The following is a 17911-nucleotide window of genomic DNA, read 5'->3' on the forward strand; positions in this document are numbered from 1 at the left end:
AGGAAAACCACCATTCTGGAAAACCTCTGGAATGCTACAGACTAATTGGAGATGTTTACTTTTCAGGGAGTTTTTTTTAAAATAGAAACTTTACTATGTAATTACAGGCTATTAAAAACATTATTTTATAAAATACACAACAACTGAAATAAAGAAAAGAGTCTGAAATTAAACTTCAAATGCTTAGTCCCAAATTCTGTGAGATGGTGAATAATTATGCTAAATACTTTAGGCATCCATTTAGTATCTTTTTCAAAGAACAGACTTTGATAAGAAGTATAGTTTTAAAAAAAAGGTGAACTTTTTTGTATATATGATAAAAACTGGACTCAGTTAAAAATAGTGGGTTTTCCCCTAAATATTCTTAGACATAGCATTTAATTAAAGATAAAAACAGTAAGCTTTACTGCAGTTGACACATTTGCATAAATACAGACATAAATACAGAGCCTGATGATAAACAATGATAGAATTATTAGTGAAATAAAGAATTAGTAAATAAAGAAAGAAAATTCTGGTTAAAAAGAACTGTCTTTAAGATTATGTTATATATTAAATTGCTGATGGAAAATAGGGCTGCAGATAAGATAAAACCTTTCTCTTCATTTTCTATCTATGCAGTGTGCTAAGAGAGCCATTACTCAACATCAGTTAACACAATCAATCAGAACACACTTGTGTAAGAACTGTTAACATAGACAAGTCCAAAGTATTTACTCTAATAAAAAACAAACTGATTAAGTCGACAAACTTTAAAACTCTTGAAAAAGAAAGAAAGAAAATTTCCATTGCAATCTAAGAAATATTTATCCTGTAACTTGTACTGGGGTAGAGAGGGCAAAATGTTTCTTTGGGAATGCTAAAAAAAAAAAAAAAAATTCTAATTTTCTGATGTGTGTGAAATTTTTCCCCAGTATCAATGAGATAAATAGATTGTAATGCTTGAAATTTTAAAATACGTTTTACCCTTTCCCATCAAGGCCAGCCTCCATATATTTAACCTTCCCAGCTTCAGCTCCTGTCCTTAGCATGCCATCCTGACACTGGTTGGAAGTAATGAGGTATGTTCTGGTTTCTTCCTATTTATAGATCAGAGGTGGCCAGACATGACAGATGAGCTTATGTTATTTAGGGCGTAAGTGAAAGTTTTAAGATCTAGTTATGTGTGTAAACTTAAAGAGTGGGGAGTGGGCTCTTTCCTTAACCTCCTCTATTGCTAATCAATTTCTATTTATTAGCCATTATCTACTTAGAACTGGCAAAGGCAAATTATCTTCTCTTTCTCCCAAATAAGAGCATCTTGAGAATTACAAATCTCTAAATAAATAAAGTCTAGTTTGTCCTTGTAGTTACTCAGGGAGCCCCTGCCGCACAGCCTCAATTATTAATTGTTAAATTTTAATATTTTATGATTACATAAGAAGAAAGAAGCAATCTATTATCCTGACTAAATACATTCCTATTTTCCCAGGCTTAGAGTGCCATCCTTTAAATGAAACAATTTGGGTTTCATTCCCGTCAATTGATTATAAATTTTTAAAAGGTCATGTTGATCTCTGAACTATGCCTTTCATTCATTTATGTAACTAATACTTATTATGTGTCCCATGCCAGGAATTTACTGATGAAGTAACAATAAAGAAGATTCAAGCCTTACTCCTATGCATTTGTATCTTACGTATAACACAAACAAGTGTATAGAAAATCATAATACAATCCTATAAAGGAACATAATGTTCTATGATAAGATTAAGTATGAGATGGTATTGAAGGATATAGGACAGCCACACACCTTAATCTTTGTAACCAGGAAACTTTCCAGAGAAAATAATGTCTGAGCTAAGAACTGAAAGAAAAACAGGAGTTAGGAGTCCAAGACCAGAAATGGAGGAGGAAAGAGGGCAAGGGAAAGGTGGTAAAGTGTTTCAGTGAGAGATTGGAGCATGAACAAGACCCCATGAGTTGGAGACAGCAGGATAAGAATCTAGAGAGGGGATGGTGTGAGTGATCAAAAAGAGAAGTTGGAAATGTCAAGTATTGAAGGCAATGCTCTTCCTTGTTGGAATTTGGAGGCTTGCACTGAGAATCATGAGGACACATGGTAGAGTTTTAAGTAGGAGGCAGACAATATAAAAAATCACTCTGTCTACCTTTGGAAATGGATCAGAGGAGGGAGATGCTGTAAGGGATACAGTTAAGGAGCTGTTGCAACAATCCCAGCAGGAATGCCAGAGATTTAAATCAGGGGATGGAGAGAAGCTGACAGACTTGAGAGAGGTTTAGAAAGTACATTCTAGGAGGGAGGGAGGAAGTGGGGGGAGAGAGAGAGTAAGGGGAGAGAATGGTAACACACTTCTTAAGACAGCTGTTGGATGGTGGTAATACTGATAGGTAAATACAGAGCAAGGGCAGAAATTCATATTTCAGATACAGATTTAAAGTCATCAGCCTGTAAATTGTAATTAAAACCCCAAGCAGGGATGAAGCCATCTTGGAGTATTTGGAGAATGAATATATGCTATTTAAATACACTATCTCTCTATATATGGAAGAAACATAAATTATATTTTCATTTAGCATAATTAAATGGAGCAAGTATACAGGTTTTCTATATCTAATTCATGCTTATCTTATTTTGCCAAGAATTCACCAAGCAGGGTGGTATTAACTTTCTGCTAGTTTGCTAAATCCTCCCTAAAATTTCACTGCTAATTTTCTTGAAATAAGGTTTCTATAAAAGTTTTGATTTTTGAAAGAGAAACCAGGCTGTGAAATTTGATGAGATATGTACAGTTAGGAATTAGAAAAAAAATAAGCTGTTATGTCAATGTAGATGAAACACTTTTAATTAGTGCTACCTCATAAAAGTGAAACTTTTATTTTGGAAGTAAAAAGAGGATTTGTGATTCTTATTGTGTGAGAAAAGTCACTGAAAAGAAATAAAGTTCAGTTTCTAGAAAAAAATAAATCTCTTAAAGGCACAGTTCCCAGAAAACACCTGCATCTTCTTTGGTTCCAAGAATGTGACAGATTAGACAAAGAATAGTCTCTACAAAAGCCTGATATATTCAAAAGAGTAATTGTGTTCATTTGCCAACACCACATTAGATGACTGGAATGAGTCACCAAACTGTGGAACAAATGGCAAGGGTATACACTAGAGACAGACTCCCCCAATAAAGCCTGACCTTTAGGAACAAGAAGATCTTTCACTAAAAGAAAGGTTAACACCGAGAATATGAGGAATTTTATTTCTGTGACTTTTTCCAAAATATTACATGTAATATTACATGGATATGTTTAGGAGATGTCTGATGCATTTTTATGGAAAACACAGCTGTTTAAATATTTTTATGACATTTTATTTCAAATGGCAGAGAAACATAAATTAAATTTTATATCCATTTAATATTCTATGGAAGTATATTAAATTTTGTCATTCAACTATTTGGAGTTATTGTGAAATAGGAAACTGTGAATGTCACTTAGTTAAAACACTACTACTTATACGTATGTGATGCGCATATACATCTATATGAACACATATGTAAATATGACAGATTTTGTGGCTCTGCAACCAATAAAAATAGTTCCAAGATTCTGAAAATAGACTATAATACATGCAAAATTGCAATTTTATAAGCCTCATGTTTTCCCAGTAATATGAGAAAATTAAACTTTAATAGCTTTCTGTTTTTATCATTTCTTTTCCAACTGTAGCCTAAAATAGAAAGAAAAAGCGATGGTTTAAACTGTTAAATAGTATTGTAAGGCCAAAATCTTTACTGTTTTAATATAAAAACATCTTTGTTCAAAGCATGAACCCAAGTAATATTTTAGAATAAATTTCTTTATCCATTATTATCCAAACATCACTGTTTAAAATATTTTCTAAACTAAAATAACATATAGATAATATTTGAATACTTATACATCTCAAAGAATTTTTTGAACCTAAGTTTAAAAGTGGAAGTTTTTAATGGCTCACAATGAAGTATAGCTTGGAACTAGTTGACACTAAAGAAAATCTATGATGCTAACTAGAAGCATCATAACATCCAAAGAACTGTAAGTGAATGTGTCTGATAATGATTTACATTTATTTTACTACCAACTGTACACCATACAACTGAATAACTAATGTAATTCAATAGACAAAGGTTTTATGCAGATTAAGCTTAGATCTCATGCAGATGCATAGTTACAACATGCTTTCTTTAACCATTAAATATTTATCCTCTGTCAGTGGGTATGGCAGTCAAACCCAATGGTTGGAATTTTCAAACAGTAGCTATTTCATAAGTATTTGTTGCATTAATGAAAGCTCTAAGTATGTATGTATATTTGAGGAAAGAGAGAATTTGAAAATTTTGTAGTATTATAGGTGTGTGTATATTTTTCTGGCTTGATTTCTTTTTCATTTTTTTGAGTTAATTACAATGAATTCATATTTCAACTTCTTCTACTAGTGAAACAGCTTTTAATGTCCCAAACACAGATATTTCTGAAAAGTCTTATTACCACTGCTCTTCCTCTAAATGCTTCATATTTAATATTCTGTTAAGAGTTTGAAAATTATTTTTTGTTCTTTGATTTTAACAACAATCCTATTGAAAAAATATTCTATTGATTCAAACAGGTGATCTAAGTTCTATTTTATAGTAAACAGAGAATTAAGAATGTTGTGACCTATCCAATTCTGTATAACTAGAGAGAAACTTTCATGAGAATCAAGATCTTTGCACTTAATTTTTTTTCTCATAACTGTGTAAGGCAACATTTCTATAAGTTCAATATTATTTAATATATTTCTGCAATGTTTTCTAAGCATCAATAACTAAATATCATGTTGATAAAGCATGAAATGAAATGAAACCATAGAAGTCCAAAGAATCATTTAAAACAATTTTTTAGTTGTAGATGGACACAGTACTTTTGTTTTATTAATTTATTTTTATGTGGTGCTGAGGATCAAACACAGTGCCTCACACATGCTAGGCAAGCACCTTACCTCTGAGCTATACAACTCAAGCCCCAAAGAACTCATTTTTGACTGAAATGATTAGGCATGGAAGATGTAGTATTTGAGCGAAACCTTAGAATTTTAGTGGTCAACATAGTGGAGTTTTGCCCTGTATTGTCTGCGCAAGTCAACTCATTTCCGGTGCATTTTTCTTTTTTCCTTTGGCAAAGTAAAGATTTTGACTGTGTGGGTCTAAGAACAGGATCCTGTAATGGTGCTGACAGTAATAATGAATGTGGTCCAGGTTTCATTAAATCTGTAAGTTCAATGATTAAACTGACAAACTTGATGTTCATAGCAATTATCTTTATGTCTAACTTGACTAGCTAAACAAAGAAACAAAAATAAAACGTGTTCAACCAAAATTTGCAAATAGGTGCTCAGATGCCTTTTATAAAATAGGAATTGAGATATAAGAAGACCTTCAAGATAAGGTAATATTATTATAATAATAAGTGAAAAGAATATCTTATTACACTTTTTTTGTATAGCCTATTCATGTCATTTACATTTATTTTAAGAATAGTCTGATGAGTTTGGGCAACCATATAGTCCTGAAACTACTAACACAATAACAATTTAGATTATTTCCATTAATCCCAAACATTCCTTGCCAGGTAACCACTTATTGACTTCCTATATAATAGAATCTTATCTTTTCTAGAGTTTTGTATAAATGGAATTATATAGCAGATGCTTCTTTTGATCTGAGTTCTTCCACTGAGCTTAATATTTTTGAAATGTATTGTTGTTTTTATGTAGCTCTGTAGCTTGTTCCTTTTAATTATGGATTAATATTGCAATATACATATATATATATATTGAATATGTATTACATATAGATTATATATGTATTATATATTATGTGTGTATTATAATTTGTTCATCTGCTTGCCAGTTGATAAGTTAATTTAGTTCATCCCCCACACCATTTTTTGGCTATTATGAGTAATGCTGCTATGCATATTCATGTAGAAGTCTTTGTGTGGATAAGCTTTTATATCTCCTGGGCAGATATCTAGTAATGGAATTTCTAAGTTGTATAATAAGTGTATTTTAACTTTTTTCTCTTTAAATATATTCTTTAGTAATTTTATTTTATTTTAAAAATTTTTAAAATTTGTTCTTTTTAGTTATACATGACAGTAGAATGTATTTTGACATATCATACATACACGGAGTTTAACTTCCCATTTTTGTGGTTGTACATGACATGGAGTTACACTAGTCATGTATTCATACATGAACTTAGGAAAGTTATGTCCAATTCACTCTACTGTCTTTCCCATTCCCATCCCTCTTCCTTTCCCACTGTCCAATCCAGTGAACTTCCAGTCCTCCCACTCACCTCGCCTACTGTGAGTCTGCATCCACATATCAGAGAAAACATTCGACCTTTGGTTTTGGAGAGTTGGTTTATTTCATTTAGCATGGTAATCTCCAGTTCCAAACATTTATCATCAAATGCCATAATTTCATTCTTCTTTTTGGCTGAGTAATATTTCACTGGGTGTTTATACTACATTTTCTTTATCTATTCATCTATTGAAGGGCACCTAGGGTTGGTTCCATAGCTTGACTCTTGTGAATTGAGCTGCTATGAACATTGATGTGGCTATGTCACTATAGTATGCTGATTTCAAGTCCTTTGGGTATATGACAAGGAGTAGGATAACTGAGTCAAATGATGGTTCCATTCCAAGTTTTCTAAGGAATCTCCATACAGCTTTCCAGAGTGGTTGTACCAATTTGCAGTCCCATCAGCAACATATGAATGTACATTTTCCCCCACATCTTCACCAATATTTATTTTACTTGTATTCTTTTTTAAAAAAAAAATTTTTTTTGTAGTTGCATATGGACAGAATGCCTTTATTTTATTTGTTTATTTTTATGCAGTGCTAAGGATCAGACCTAGTGCTTCATAAATGCTAGGCAAGCGCATTTCCACTGAGTTCCAGCCCCAGCCCCTTTAGTTGTATTCTTGATAATCGCCATTCTGACTGGAGTGAGATGAAACCTCTGTGTAGTTTAATTTGTGTTTCTATAATTGCTAGTGATGTTGAACATTTTTTAATATATTTGTTGACTATTCATATTTCTTCTTCTGTGAAGTGTTCAGTTCCTTTGCCCATTTATCGATTGGGTTATTTGCTTTTTGGGTGTTAAGTTTTTTTAGTTCTTTATGTATCCTGGAGATTAATGCTCTATCTGAGGTGCAGTTAACAAAAAGATTTTCACCCATTCTGTAGGCTCTCTCTTCACATTCTTTTTTTTTAAATTTTGTTGTTGTTATTGTTGTTGTCAATGGACCTTTATTTTATTTTATTTTATTTATATGAGATACTGAGAACTGAATCTGGTGCCTCACTCATGCAAGGCAAGCTCTCTACCACTGAACTATGACCCCAGCCCCTCTCTTCACATTCTTGATTGTTTCCTTTGCTGTGGAGAAGCTTTTTAGTTTGATACCATCTCATGTATTGATTCTTGACTTTACTTCTTGCCCTTTAGAAGTCTTGTTAAGGAATTTGTTTCCTAAGCTGACATGACAGAGATTTGGGCCTACTTTTTCTTCTAGTAGACACAGGGAAGTGTATGTTTAACTTTTAAAGAACCTGCCAGACTTTTCCAAATTGACTGTACCATTTTCCATCCTTGCTAGCACCATATAAAGAGTTCAGTTGTTCTCCTTCCCTGCCAGCATTTGACATTCTTTTCTAGTTTGGCCATTGTAGTGGGTATGTATTGTATTTCACTGTTGTTTAAATTTCCACTTCTCTAGTGATTAATGGCATTAATCGTCTTGTCTGTTGCAATTGGCCATTTATCTCTTCCTTTGTGAAATGTCTGTTCACATACATTGCCCATTTAAAAGTACTGAGTTGTGGAGCTTCTGGCAAGATGGCTGATCAGAGGCACAAGATCCACTCTTTTCCCCACACAAAGAATAAACAGCTACTACTCAGCTGCAGTATCAAGGGAGAGTGATAGAATACAGTGCAGATGAAATGGGGGAAATGAAGAAATGGTCTGGTGAAAAAGGAAATGAAGAAGAGCCTTGCATTGATTGAGCAAATGCCTCAGTCTAAACTCAGTCTTTCTACCAAGGGGAAAAGGTAATGGAAAAGGAGTACCCTGTTCATGTAATATTCTCCCTGACCCAAGTTTCTGCCATGTAGTGCCATTTTCAGACCAATGTCAACCTCACCTGTCCATGCGTGACTCACTCTTCTAGTACTGCTCCACCAGATGTGCAAATATCAATGCAGCGACACAAGAAGAATGAAAAAACAGGGTACTATGACAGCTCCAGAAGAAAACAGTAACTTTTTGGCGACAGACATAAAAGACATGAAATTGAATGAATGCCTGGAAAAGAATTTGAAAGAATGATTCTAGGGAAACTTAATGAGATATAAGAGATTATAAAGACAATTTGTTATAATTAGAAAAATGATTCATGATAAGAATAAAAAATTTAGCAAAGAGATAGAGATCATAAAAAAATATAAATCTTGGAATTAAAGAACTTAATAAGAATAAATATAGATAAATAGATAGATAGATAGATAGATAGATAGATAGATAGACAGTCTAAATGACATCAGACTGCATCAAGCAGAGGGGAGAATTTCTGAACTTGAACACAAGTCTTTTGGAATAGCCCAGTAAGATATAAAAACAAAAATCAAAACAAAATAAAACTCCAAATATTTATGGGACACCATTAAACAAATATTTGAATTATCAGAGTTTCAAGGAAATGGTATAGAAAACCTATTCAATTAAATAACAGCAGAAAATTTTCCAAATATTCAGGACATCCAGATCCAGGAAGCCCACCCAAAGGATCCCAAATAGATATGACTCAAGAAAGTTCTTTTTGTGGCATATGAGTCAAATTGTCAAAAGTTCAAGACAAAGAGAGAATTCTAAAAATAGCAAGGGAAAAGTGCCAAGTCTATTTAAGGGAATCCCAATTAGACTAACAGAAAATTTCTGAACAGAAACCTTATAGTCCAGGAGGGAATGAGATGACATATTCAAAGTTCTGAAGACAAACAAACACCAAGATACTATACCCAGAAAATTTATCCTTCAGAAATGACCTAGAAATAATTACCTTTCAAAACAAGCAAAAACTGAGAAAACTTATTATCACCATACTGACCTTATAAAAATGCTTAAAGGAAGTGAAAGATAACCATCATCATGAAAACACATAAAAGTATAGATCCCACTAGAAGATATCTACACTAAAGAGAAAAAAAAAGAATTAAACATTTTCAATATAGAAATCCACCAAACTACAAAGATAAATGGAGTGTGGGAAGGGGAGAAGGGATTAGCAAGGATGGTGGAATGTGATGGACATCATTATCCAAAGTATATGTATGAAGACGCAAATTGGAATCAACATACTTTATATACAACCAGAGATATGAAAAATTGTGCTGTATACGTGAAATAAGAATTGTAATGAATTCCGCTGTCATTTATTTTTTAAAAATCAATAAAAATAATAAAAGTTTAAATTTAAAAACCAAGGTGCCAGCAACTTGATTTATATTCATAAATTCTCATATTATGGTTATGCATTTATTGTTGGGGATATTAACAAAACCCCAACAATAGGATATGTGAATCCCATTTAATGAAGTCCCAAAAGAGATATTTTAATTTCCAATGCTAGTTGTACTTTTCCTAGACAACCAGAAAATTAAAATTTATGGACACCGAGTTTTAAACCCATCATATTTCTTTCTAGAAAGCAAAGCATTTGTGGCTTAACTCCAGTATTTGTATAAGAACTTATGATTTCCAGTAAATCAGCTTCACCTTTGCCTTCATCCCATTATCCTACATTTTCTTGTCATGATTTTATTTTTCTATTTATTTTATATTCCACAGTGTGCTCTTCTACCATCATCAATTATTTTTAATGATAACTTACATGGATATATACACATAATTAAATTGCTTTTCATTATTACAAATCTCTAAGATAATTATTATGTCCATTATGAACTAGTTTTAAAGAGCAATGCACTCTTATTTCAGAAATGAACTTATTTCAGTAACAGTAAGTAGTTGATTAAAAAAAATAAAAAGAGCCTTAACTTAGTTCTTCAGTTTGAAAAAAAGAAAAATCCTTCAGGAAATGGAAAGGCCAAGCAGACTGTGAGTGGTGCGCTCCTTTTCATCTCCACCTTCCACCTCCAGCTGCAGACATCTAAAACTACTACTCCATCATTAGCACATCCAGCTGCAGATATCTAGAACTACTACTCCATCATTAGCACATCCAGCTGCAGATATCTAGAACTACTACTCCATCATTAGCACAACCTCCTCTTCTCCACATGCTACCTCCACTTGCCTTATTGCAACTCTGGTATTCTCTACCAGCCAAGGGAGTGATGACTGTGATTCTTTGAATCTTTTCTACTTTTTACATCTCCCAGATCATTATCCACCCCGTCTCTTATGGAAAGGAATCCTGGTTCTTAGGGGCTCATGCAACTCAGTTAATTTTCTTTATTAGCTCACTTTATTTATCACTTGAACAGTCTCTTATGTTTATCAAAACTTTGGCACCTGACAGCTTTCTCCCTGCCCAATTGCTGTCCTCGAAGATGCTTTCTATATCCATGATTTCCTTTCAATTCTTGACTCTTTCCTCATGGCCTTTCCTACATAGCCACACTATGGATGTTTTAATCCACAAAATCCACAGAATTATTGATATTCCAAATCAATAGCTTAGGCACTGAGCACTCTCACCACCATCTTTCCTCTTCCTGGCTTACTTCTTCAAGTTCTCTCACTTCAACATTCCTCTGACTTTAGTGGACCCTTCAATAAGAATCCAGTCTCCCTTTTTATATCTTCAGCCTACCTTTAATACTATTCATCGAATATCTTCCATGATCCATAATCCTAAGAATAATTTTGTCAGTGTTATGAACTGTCACTGCCTTATCATTTCTGCTTCATGAAAACGAATGTATTGAAATAATCAACCCCAAATTTTAACTTTTCCACATCTATATCTGAAAGCAGTAATTTTGGAGAAAAATCACAAATCGGCCCCTATCAATTTCATCAGAAAGTTATGAACACCAACTTCAACTGGGCTTTCACTGTGGTCCCAAATCCTGGTTATGCTTCCTTAAGCTACTTGCTTTTTTTATTTGCTTAACTGGTTCACATTTTCTCTGGAGTACTTCATGTCTTAGGCTGCTATTGCATTTCCCTTTCAGCCCAGATAAAATCACAACAATCAACTCTCCAGTACCTCCCCATCTCCTCCTTCTTGCCTGGTGCATCTGAGGAATTATCCAAAGTACATGTATGAAGACACGAATTGGTGTGAATATATTTTGTATACAACCCAAAATATGAAAAATTGTGCTATGTGTAATAAGAATTGTAATGCATTCTGCTGTCATATATAATAAAAAAATTAATTAAAAAAAGAAAATCCCTTTTTCTTGTCTTGATCAGTTTTCTACCCATGCTCAGAAATCCTTTTAGCCTTTTAAGAACCCTACAGAATGAACTTACTCTCCTCCCTACTGTATCTTCAGCCTCTTAGTTCTTAATGAGGGTTTCGGATCAACATTTCAAATTGATCTGTGAGAAAGTCCAATTAAAAAAAAATCCTTCTCTTGACTGCTTCGTTCATTTTAACATGAACATTTTTGGTGTCATTAACAGTCTCACTCTGAGTAAAAAGTGGAAACCATTTTTGAGGTACATCATTATTACTTCCCTGTAAATTTCAACCCTATTGCATTGTTAAATATTTTCAAGGTTAACTAATGCTCTCCTGCCAGCAGGTGGCTCTGTATCAAAAAGGGAAAAGACAAACGAAAATGAAACTCGTGTCTAAAATGGGACCCAGGTCTCATTCCCTACTACTTACTGTGTTTATATCTTAACCGTTACTGCAGGAAAGCTGTTTAGTATACAGAGAGGAAGAGGATATCTACAAAGGAACAAGTAAGTAAAACATTAAAAATAATTCTTTTAAGGAGATTTCAAATAAGCTTCGGATCTGTAACTATAAGTTTTTGTTTTGTTTTATTTTAAATTAATATAGCCAAAAATTTAAGAGATGGAAAAAAATGGTAAGAACATTGAAAATAACTTTTATTTTACAATGATTTTCTATGGCTACAGTGGAAAGATCACTTCTATGTCTAATATATACATTTATTATAAAATATTAAAAAACAGTCCTTTTGACCAACATGGCACTAAAAGTGAAGCAAGCAGTTCTGTGACATTGATGTGGCCAAGGTCAACACTCTGAGTAGGCCTGATAGGGAGGGGAAGGCATTTGGTCAACTCATTCCTGATTATGATGCTTTGATGTTGCCAACAAAATTGGAATCATCTAAACACGGTCCAGTTGGTTAATTCTAAATATATGTTATTTCACCATAAAAATATTAATAAAACCAATATCTATGCACACCACCCACCCTGACAAATAGAACACAATCTTTCTTTTATTAAAATGTTTTATTAGTACATTATAAATATTAGCGGGATCCATAGTGAAATATTCAAATATGCACATAAAATTAGCTTCAATTCATTCCCCAGTACTTCACTCCTCCCTTTCCCTATTCCCCTCCCTCTACTCTTTGATCTTTTTTTCTGTTTATTTATATGTATATATATATATTTTTCACCAGTGCATTAAAATTTTGCATAAAGTGGGATTCATTATGATAATTTATACATGCATATAGCATAATGTGGCTGATTTTATTCCCCAGTTCTTCCTCTTCCCTTCCTTCCCTCCAACCCCCTTAATTCTCTACTTACCTTCTACTGATCTTCATCTAACTCTTGAAGACTGTGTGAACATTTTCCTTTATTCCCAGAGATAATATTGTTCTTATTTCTGTTTATAATTATTTCATTTGTTTTTGTGTCCTTATAGTATTTCTATATATATCTTTATAAATATAGTTTTGATATATGTGTACATATATAGAGAGATATATGATCCCTAAATATAGTGCTTCTTTTTTCTTTTTCTTTTTTTTTTTGCACTGCTGGGGATTAAACCCAGGGACACTCTACCACTAAGCTATATTCCTAGCCCTTTTTATTTTTTATTTTAGATAGGGTCAGATTAAGTTGCTGAGGCTGGGCTCAAACTTGGGACCCGCCTACCCTCAACCTCGTGAGTTGTTGGGATTATAGATGTGCACTACCATTCCTAAAAATATTACTTAGTTTTATTGTAAATGATACTGTACTATGTGCATTCTTCTGTGATGCACTTTATCAACTACCTTTATATTTATGAGTGTCATCCCTTTTGAGACATATATTCTAATACATAAATACCATTATGTATTTGAATCATCACATTAGGTAAAGAAATCACACCAACTGAAATGCAGCCAAAGGCAAAGGGACTGTAAAATGGATATTGGAAAAAGAAGTCTACATACAAAATTTGGCCTTTAATCAGTTGCATAAGTGAAGATTTTACTAGTTACCCATATTTCATCTTGCCTTATCATGTACGGTAGAGGTATATGCAACCCATTACATTTTTTCTTTCTTCCTTCCCTCTAATTTTACATAGTGGGTAGTAGTTAACTTTATAAATGAGTCTATATAGTACAAGGTATCAGTCTGAGATTATGAATGAAACTAGTAGAGGAATGAACTCTCACAAACTGCAAAGATTATGAGATTTACCCTCTTGCCAGTAAACAAATTAGGCTCCCCTCCCTGCCCCAGTTTCAAGAATGCAGGATGCAGTTTCAAGGATGCATCTCTGACACCTGGGTCAGAGACGAAAAACAGTTTATTACTCACGCCAATGTCAATAGCCAGTGAATGGCATTTGAAGTGCCAGTTCCTTGAGAATCAATTCTTATAGGCCAACTCAAAGAGGGCGAGATGGTTCCTGCACATGGAATGGATTGTGTTATAGGAAAGAAACCCTAAGCTTAGTGAAACCTAAGTTTTCATGTTGAAAAGAACATATGCCTAATCTTTGCCCCAGAAGAGACTCATTGCTGTCTTCCAAGATTGTTCATTATATAAACATTCTTAATAAGAATGACATCAGAGATTTGAGATACTGCTAAATTCAGACCCCTGCTGTTGGTGTGTGGCAGGCATGTGGGAAAAACTAATAAACATTTAATATCTGATTCTAAATTTTTAAGGAGACAATTATATTGGGTATAGTTTTACAAATGAGTTTTTATATAATTTGTGATGTAATAGGGGACTTTTTTGCTTATGCAAAAATATCATGTTTAACATTGGCTTCAGAGGAAGTATTATTAATATATATCTGGATAAAGAATGTGTTCCCAAAACACAGAGTTTGAGGAGAACTTCTGACCACAGATTTTCTAAGATCTTGTCTGACTTCTCTAGTTATTAACCATTACAGAACCCTGGGGGAGATTACTTGATCTACTTGAGATATATATATATAGCAACTTAAGTTCCCAAAGTCATTACTATTATAGGTATGGAAAGTTCTTACAATCCAAAGTTAAGCATAATACTTTTGCATAAGCAGAAATATCCCATATTATTTCATAAACTTATTTGTAAAAACCATAAAACTAAGCACTAAAACTATAAAATAATGTAACTGTCTCCTTAAAATTTAGAATTGCACACTAAATGCTTATTAATTTTTCCTGCATATACATGCTTCCTTGCTTGATCTCTTCAGTCAAGAAGAATGGATCTACAGAGATAAATTCTTATGCTCAGGGACATGGTTAGGTTTTATCTTCTCTTCTTTCAAGAGAATGATAAAAACTTAAATACAGGCAAACTTAAGATAAAACACATGTTTCTCGTTGCTGGGAGTCAGTCTCAACCCTCATTTTTATTGGCAGTTGTAAGATTTTTGCCGTATGAAAATGTACTGATCCAGCTTTCCTGGAAACAGTGATCCAGCTATAGGATGATAAAATATTGAGACATAAATTGCCAGCATATCCTCTTGAATGATGAATAAACCCATATTTAATTATGTCTAAAAGTCCTATAAAGCTGAACTGCTCTTAGGGGCTAATAAAAATGAGCCACATTTATTCTTAAATGAAGTAGAGTATAATGTTTCCCCCTTCTGTAGAAAAATGTAGTGGTATAAGTAAAATTCTCAAGCACTAACCATCATTTATCAAAAAAAGTTACAAAAACAAAAACAAGCACATGGAAGTCTACTTGGGTGCAAATATCCCGGGATTTTTGAGTTATAGTCTATTCTTCTTTGCTACTTTGCAAACCTGCAGTGTACTCATTGCTGGCAGATGGTAAAGCTCTTTATGTTCTTAAGAGATAACCAGGGAAGGAGATTCTACAGTGCCTCTCAGGAATTGCTCAGTATTTTACAACTCTTGCTGTCAGGAAACAGTTTTGCATATTTAACCTAACTCCCACAAGCCAACATTTAGACCCATTTCCTTTGGTTAGTACTCAGTGGAGATGAAGAACAGCTGGCCGCCATCTGCATAATATTCCTTTATAAATTAGAAGGATGAAGTCATCCCACTGACTTCTGTTCTACCGGATAATGATCACATTCATTTAGCCTGTCTTCATATCACCTATTTTCAAGCCATTAATCATTTTAATTCATGCCTGTAAGTTCTGTTTTTCATATTTCTCGTAAATTATGTACAAGACACTTTAATGTTCATATAAGAGTTAAGAGTAATATCTTTTTCTCTGCTGCATCTATGTTCATAAGATACTAGTATCATATCTATCTTTAAGCAATACTATGTGTATTTCTAGTGTATCATTTATCTATGTTCTCTGTGATTACTATCTTATTCTCAGCTAAGCCACACATCTTAATTATGTGTATTTTCTTCTTCATCTGTACTGGGTCACTTTATGAACATAGATTTCATTTGTAAATTGAGTTAAACTGAGTTCTGTTTTTTCTGACTAAGCCCCAAACCCATTGTTCAGTGACAAATATCTTACTTCTATTTGAAATTACTTATGATTTTAATTTTATGCTCTACATTCCATTAATATAATCATCAAATAAAAAATTTAAAAAATGAACTAAAGTTAACATTGCAAAATATTTGGCCTCCAAATTTTACTTTGATGACCCATTACCCCTGGGAATATATTTCCATAACAGCATCAGTTAGGCAACTTTAGGGGCAATTCATACATATTCCCTTTGGGGTGTTAATATAAATTATTGCTGTACTGAGTTCACTGCTTATCTCTGCAAACAGGTCAGAAATGGCTCACTCTTAGCTTTCACCATTTGGTGGTTAGTGTACGCTGGCTTGTTCCACAGTAGTTTTTTGTTTGGTTGGTTGGATTTTGTTGTTGTTGTTTTGAGAAAAAGGAAAAAGAAGTTTTATTGATTTGCTAGCAAATGAGAAGGCAATAGACTTATGTCTCAGAGGATGTTGAAATTCTATCAGGTGTAGCCGAGAGCTTTTAAACAGAGGACACAAAGGCTGATTTCCAGGTATGCATAGGAGCAGTCATAATTCATATACAAATGGTAGCCTTAAAAGAGAGCTGTTTCTTAGATCTGCTGGTATCAGCTCCCTAGTCTGGATTTCTTCATTCCTGTGGTCAGTGAGCCAAAGGAAGGACAGATCATTTGGCCTAGGATGGGAAGAATATTAATGGTTTCAGAGGTCTCGATCCACAGAATTGAGAGGGAAGAAGCAGAGGGGGAAGCAGCACACAGGATTATTAGGAAGGAGAGCATACTTAGGAGAGCCATAGCATACTTTTATTTATTTATTTTTAATTTTTGTAGTTGTAGATGGATACAATACCTTTATTTTATTTATTTATCTTTATGTGGTGCTGAGGAGCCAATGCAGGGCCTCCTACGTGCTAGGCAAGCACTCTACCACTGAGTTACAACCCCAGCCCCCACAACATACTTTTTTAAAAATATATTTTTTAAGTTGTAGATTGACACACAATATCTTTATTTATTTTTATGTGGTGCTGAGGATTGAACCCAGTGCCTCATACATGCAAGGCAAGCACTTTACCACTGAGTTGTAGCCCCAGCCCCTCCACAACATACTTTTATAGGACTGTCTCATTGCTTCTTTTGTATTCCACCAAATTGTAGCTGTGATCTGTCTCCTACAAAGTTCTTCCCATTATCTAAGAAAGTGATACGTGCAGGAGACTTGCTTTACTCTTACTAGGAACTGACTGAAAGAAGGTGCTGTCCAGCATGCCAGATTGTACTGTGCTGGGTCTCAATTTCCATTCCAGCAGTGATCATATTCCAGTCAAGATAAATTCTCCTACTTTACCGTTCTGTCATTCTGGTCTGCAACAACTTTAGATGGGTCTCACAGGACTTTTTTTTTTTTCTTCCACAAAGACATGCTGCTTATTATTCTGTTGTTCCTAAAGTGTTTGCCAACTGGTTTTTAAATTATTACATTTAGCTACTTGGAGGGAAGAGAAGATGAACCTTTAAATCTACAATTTCTAAGGAGTCTGAAAGGAACAGATGTTAAACTCTTAATTTTACAATTTCTAAAGGGCTTTTCTCTTTTGTAAAAAAAAAATTGACTCTTGACAGAATTTACAGTTAATGAAGAAATACTAAATAAGATTGTCATTTAAAAAGCCAAGGCAATAAATAAATTCTTGAGATTGTCTTTTTTTTTTTAAGAGAGAGAGAGAGAGGGAGAGAGAGAGAGAATTTTAATATTTATTTTTTAGTTTTCGGCCCACACAACATCTTTGTTTGTATGTGGTGCTGAGGATCAAACCCCGGCTGCACGCATGCCAGGCGAGCGCGCTACCGCTTGAGCCACATCCCCAGCCCCTAGAGATTGTCTTTTTAAAAACATATATATAACCACA

At 33.7% G+C, this 17911-nt stretch overlaps 1 protein-coding gene across 1 annotated transcript in view; it reads left to right on the forward strand.

Moving 5' to 3' along the window:
- The first annotated feature begins 11879 nt into the window (after positions 1–11879).
- The window catches only part of Hpgds (hematopoietic prostaglandin D synthase), an 80258-nt gene continuing 74226 nt past the window's right edge, over positions 11880–17911 (forward strand). The window contains exon 1 of the mRNA XM_027926743.3: positions 11880–12031. The gene's annotated coding sequence lies outside the window, so the exon portion shown is untranslated. The remainder of the gene's footprint in view (positions 12032–17911) is intronic.

Source organism: Marmota flaviventris, chromosome 7, assembly GCF_047511675.1.
Source record: "Marmota flaviventris isolate mMarFla1 chromosome 7, mMarFla1.hap1, whole genome shotgun sequence".
Lineage (NCBI taxonomy): Eukaryota > Metazoa > Chordata > Mammalia > Rodentia > Sciuridae > Marmota > Marmota flaviventris.